This window comes from Nestor notabilis, unplaced genomic scaffold (assembly GCF_000696875.1).
Source record: "Nestor notabilis isolate BGI_N333 unplaced genomic scaffold, ASM69687v1 scaffold30646, whole genome shotgun sequence".
Taxonomy (NCBI): Eukaryota; Metazoa; Chordata; class Aves; order Psittaciformes; family Psittacidae; genus Nestor; species Nestor notabilis.
The window spans coordinates 23,711-29,710 of record NW_009932929.1 but is presented as its reverse complement, the minus strand read 5'-3'; positions in this window follow the sequence as shown (position 1 = coordinate 29,710).

Genomic DNA, 6,000 nt, shown 5'->3' with positions numbered 1-6,000 from the left:
TTTGGAAACTGAAAGGGTTTAGTAATATGAATGTGCCAGAGAGCATAGTCCATTATTACTGGTTTAATTTACTGGTGCGGGCTGTTACCAACTTCAGGATTTACGGGTACAAGTGATTCTACTAAATACCTTTCTAACTGATCTGTTGTTTGAAAAATCAAGAATGTTTATTATTTCCTTCCTTACTGCATATTTTCCATGATAAATGTTAACTGACTGCATTATGTTGTCATTTATCCTTTCCAGTACTGCTGATCCTACCATGAGGAACATGATCACAAAGTGCCATTTCAGTATGAATTATTAGAGTAACTTGTGTTTGTACAATTAATGTTGTGTCCTGAATCCTCTGTTAATAGAGTTGTTTGAGGAAGAGCGTTGTTTCAAGATCAGATTGGGTAATTTTGCTCCTTACCTTTCCACCTTAAAATTTAAGGTGCTGCAGATCCAAGTTTTGTCCTATTTCACAGTGGGTCTCCCCTCTGTTGGTACTTACTGAATAGCAACAGATGTGGGAACAATAAATTTAGATGCTTATATATAGGCAGTTAAGCGTCAGGTTGTTGTAGAAGTTTGTGTTCATTAGTGGACTGTAACAAAGCAAATATTTTTATCTTTGTTCTAGAGGATTTGTGCGTTTACTTTCCAGTCCCTTTGCAAACTTTCTACTTATGTCAAGGTTCAGAGGGATTTATTTTAATTCGATTTAACCCAAATGTCCTTTATTTTTTCTTTACACAATTCTATTATGGATATGTGGATAACGAGAACTTAAATCTTGGGCACATTTAATGTATATGGAGAATTATATCACTGAAGCTAGGGGAGTTACACCCTTGACAAAGCATTGCAGTTAAAATAGTAATTAAATCTTAAATTGTTTCATTGCAGTGCTTTTGCTATTGAATATTTGAAGGGATTATGCAAACAGCAGCACCCCTTTAAAATTGTATCTGAAAATTAAGGTGACAGCTAGGTAAAATACTGTTACAGCAACTTAAATTGTGGGTGTGGTACCTGTTTCTTGCAGTTTTACAGTCTCACTGTTTAAATAAAAAATAGAAGCCATACAGTTAATGATGATGACCGGTTAGCTGTTGGATAATATATTGATGAAACCATTTTTGTGCAGTCACCATTTTTACTTTATAGTTGGACACTCTGTTTTATAAGAGGATCCTTTTGAAGTACATAAGCATTTTATTGGCTTATGTTTTTGCTTTATGGGATTTATTTCCCTTTTCATCGTTTAATAATAGAGTGATAAATAATGAGTAGCATCATGCAGTCTCTTTAATACAAGAGTTGGGATTTTTATTCTAAAAATATTTCACTGGAAAACTTTTAAGTTTTCAAGACAAAAATTTACCAGTTGTCTTAGGCACTGTTGTAACAGATCCTTAACTCTGAGTCCCAACACTGGCAAACTCAGACACCCTTTTTACTTCACTGCAAGTTTTATGTGTCTCCAAGTTATATTATTCCAGTGTCTGAACTTTTTGCACTTCCTTGTATGCATGACATCTGTTCCTTCTCTGTGGGCATTAGTGGCCTGTACCTGTCCACAATTTTCATGTCTTCTAGTTTAAACTTACTTCAAACAGTATCAGTCCTATGTATATTCTTAAAATGCAAGTCAGTTACATCAGTCGCATTATTTAGAAGAAAATAGTTCTGTGTATTTAAACAGCTGTTACTTAAAGTTTGAATACCTTTTTTCATGTGATCTAATCCTGCCCTGTAGGTCCCTGCCTCAGCTATGCAGAATTAGAGGCTATATACTATCCTTTATCTTTTTTTAAGATTAGCATTGTTAAAGTTAGTGTTTTCTGTAGCTATCTTTCTAAACAGACACAGTGACTTGAAGCATGATCCCTTGTCGTAGTGTATGCCAAGAGTGTTCCGTTAATGTATGTTTCCCATTTTTCTACTAGGATGCTTTTTGCTGCTGCAGCACTAACCATTTTTTGGTAGATTTAAGACTTCGAGATTTGTGTTACACCTGGCTCCTTCTGCATCTGCAGATCCTGAACCTGAGCAAAATGGTAACCTTGTCACTGGTCAGTCTGTTGAAGGAGCATGGGAGTGCAGACCTTTTGTGCTCCCAGATCTTCTGTGCCAGTTCAACATTCTAATCCAGGAGACCGAGCTGGCCTCTTTATGCAGCATTAGTTTATGCAGCATTAATTTTCTTCTAAGGTAGTCAGTTATATCAGCACACATGGTTCAAGAAGCATCAGAGTGGACACAGTGCAGATCAAGTGGTGAGGGGATTAAAGGTAGGATGTGAAAGTTGTAAGTCTTATTTTCTGTAGATCCACCCTTGTCAGGACAGGCAACAAAAAAGGGAGTGAAACCATCCTGAATTAAACCATGAACCATCTGCAGTGAAGACAGATCCTTATTATTTAAATTTCTTATCACCAAAGGGCTTGGTTCTGTGGACAGAGGTATCATAAGTATATAAAAATAATTCACAGATAACACAGTAGTATATATGCTAATCAGAGTGAAAAGAAAAGAGCTTCTGTTTACAGACTACTTTATTAAGCACTCCTTAGACAACTTTAAACAGATTAACATAAGGTACCCTAAGCAGTTTTAAATCTTTTTTAATGATACTGATAATTTAATTATATAAATATTTAAACTCGGACTTTTCTACAAATAATATACCAATTGGGAAGCATTCATAGAGCAACTTACCAGCCCTAATGTACAGATTTTTTTTGACCTCTGTGTGCTCAGTTCTCAGTAAGGTCAGCGCTGGTCATAAAAAGGTCTTAATTTTAGTACAAACTGGCTTTTTTAATTCATTTGTCCTGGTTTCATGTATTAATACAGAAAAAGCATTGCCTTGGATGGAGAGAGGTGTAGAAAACCTTGAGCTTGTGATTTCAAATGATCATGTGTTTTTAGCAGTATCATTATCTGGAGAGGCTTCAGTGTATTTTCCTTTATCCAAACATTCAGAATGATTTATGCTTTTATTGAATAGCTGGGGAGGGTGGGAGGGGGTGTTAATTGTTGCAATAAAAGCTGTGAGAGCTTGTGCTGATTTGGTAGTCTCTAACTTGCACATAATGACTTGGAATAGAAACTGAAATTTTAAACGTGTCTGGAAAGGATTAACTGAGCATTTAAGCTCTTAATACAGTTTACCAGGAAAAAGCAAAAGCAGTCCTACTGGTATCCTACCTGCAGCCTGTGCTGTCACTTCATTAATATCCAGAATTCAGCAATATCTGTAGGAACACAGTTTGGTTTTACACAATTGTTCTCTACACTGCAAAGGCGAACAGCTCTCTTTTGCCAGTACAACTCTTGGGTTTCTCCTAATGACAGGAAAATGTAGAGAGCAAGACACAAATATCTGTGTGGTTAAAATTTATGTGTGATTTTTAACCAAATTGCTTTAGTTTGTGCAAAATTCAATAATAAGATCTGTACTACAGAACTGGAGAATACTAGTCCAAAGAAGAGCTTGACTCTGGTGGAAAGCAGACATCTTTCTTATTTAATGCTTTGGATTTTCACTATTCTGTCATAAATAATACAAGCTAAACATAAAATATAAACATCCTAAATGCTTTGGTTTGTCTTTTTCATTTAATGAAAGCAAACTCTTCAAGTTTATAATAGAAACTGATTATTTAACTTAAATAAACTTTAATTTTCTGTAGATGTATGAAAGGAAGGACATCTTAAGGACATCTTTATTGAGTGCACCAAATTAGGGTTTTCTAATAAATTCTTAACAGACTTATTTAGTAAGAGCTGAAAGATGACGTTTTCATAATTCAGCTGTTAATCATATTGTGTACCAAAACCCATACATGCTCTTCATAATTAGTTATTTAATCCTTTTGGGGTTCTCAGAGTTTGGTGTACTAAGAATAAGTTACTTTGCTTTCTTCATTACCACATGTGGGACTTTGCCTTGAATATTCAGCAGTGCTGAGTAGAATGTACCTGCCAAATCCTCTTTAAATATTGCTTATCTTCATGTGTAACACAGTTACTCTGCACTTTTGCAACCTTATCTTTACAGCTTTACAATTGTGTTGGGTGTTCGGTGCCATTGTGCTTATGCACACACAATTTCTATTAACTTCATGAGCATGTGTAACATTGGGAAGAAGTTGAGCAATCTGAATGTCACCAGTGGCTCTTCCTGGCAGATGATGTATCAGGAAAACAAATATTTCCTGTAATGTTTGTATGGTACACCATAAAGTAGTATCTGGCCACTAGGTTTTCATAGTCATAAAATCACATTAATAACAATTATGGAAGTCCTGAGTAAGTCATGGCTGTGCTATTACATAAGTATAAAAATGGTAAGTCTGGGTAAATGCAGGGAAGACAGTCTTTTCCCTGAATAATTCCCACTCTAAGAGCAGTTCTGACTGATAAGTGGTCCAAGGCAGAATATTTACAAAACAGTCCTCAACTGCTTGAAAACTTGATTTCATGGTTCCTGTGAGAGAGATTACAAAGTAGTATCATGTCCTTGAATGACTGTGAGCTGATTTAGCTCACTTTCAAGAACAGACTTTTTGGGGGGTTGGGTGTTTGTTGCGTTTGGGATTTTTTTGCTGGAAATGCTGCTTTAAAATGTCTTTTAAGCATTTATTAGTTTTCTCCTCCTTCCTGTTACTTAAAGCTGCTGGATATGATAGATGGGGAGACTTAAGCCTTTATTTCTGTAGAAGTTTAATTTTCCAGACTTCCAAGTTTTTCCACTTGAGGTAGAGGAGAAGAATCGTAATTAATCTGAGAGATGGACAACAGCTTAAGAGTTCATCAATGGTCTCTCCTTTTATCCCCATAAAGCTCACATTTGTTTATGATGGAGACACTTTACATGATTAGTCACTTTCTTTCTGTGAGTTTGGGGTTTTTTTTCTGTCTGCACCGTTTAAGTTTCATCAAATTGGCCAAAATGTCTCAGTCAATTTCATGGTGTTCTTGAGTTAAGATGAAAATATTCTTTAGTGGCAGCTTACAACATATGTATCAGTTGTCCTTATAATGATGATATTTTTCCCATTAAAATAGCTAAAATTCTATGTGATACCATCTGTATTTTTATAGATCTGATTTACTTCAGCCATTTGAATTACAAGCATTATTTGGAGGATGGCTTTTTGTTGGTTTTGTTTGTTTAGAATTGAATATAGAACATGTTGCAGAAATTTCTCTTAAGAAAGTTAAAGTTCATATAATTTGTCCTATGCAGGGCCTGTCCTTTCATTAGATGTTGAAGTAAACTTAGTCATCTTGAAGTAATTTTTAATTTTCTGGGCTTTAGGCCCCATAAATGCATATCTGTGTTAGTTCAGTGCCCTTCATTGTAGTTCTTTAACCATCTTTGAAGTTGTCATTAGGAGATCAGGTCATGTGTTCATAATGTGGTAAGTTGATGCATTATATAATCTTTGTTTTGCTAAAGCATGGATTTAGAGAAACAACATTTATTAAAAGGAATTGTTTGGGTTTTGTCCCTAATTTTTGTTTTGTTTTTCTATACTGAATTTTATTAAGCATTTTTTCTGTCATTGCGCGTTATAGCAGGTCTTTAGGCATCTCTTGAAGTATTCCATTTCTCCTTCCCTGCAAGACAATATTTCCAGCAAACAGTAATTCATTATTGAAATAAAGCACATTTCTGATTGATATTGTTATTTAGTACAGCTATTTATTTATAAATTACTATACTTCTTTTGCATCTGCCTCATCCCCAGATATTTATGCATGTATATGTGTACCTCTACCCCATAACTAGATACTCGTACTCTTAGAAAGACATAGTACATAAATGTACTATGGGGGGGAATGTACATAAGTTGGGGGGGGAAAAGACACAGAAACATTTCTGCAGACATTTAACTAAGATCTTGCTTTATTACTTCTATTAATACCAACCTCATTAAAACCCATGATGATATCTGATACCATCTGCTTTCAGGATGTATGTGTGCCCCTTTAAACCTCAGT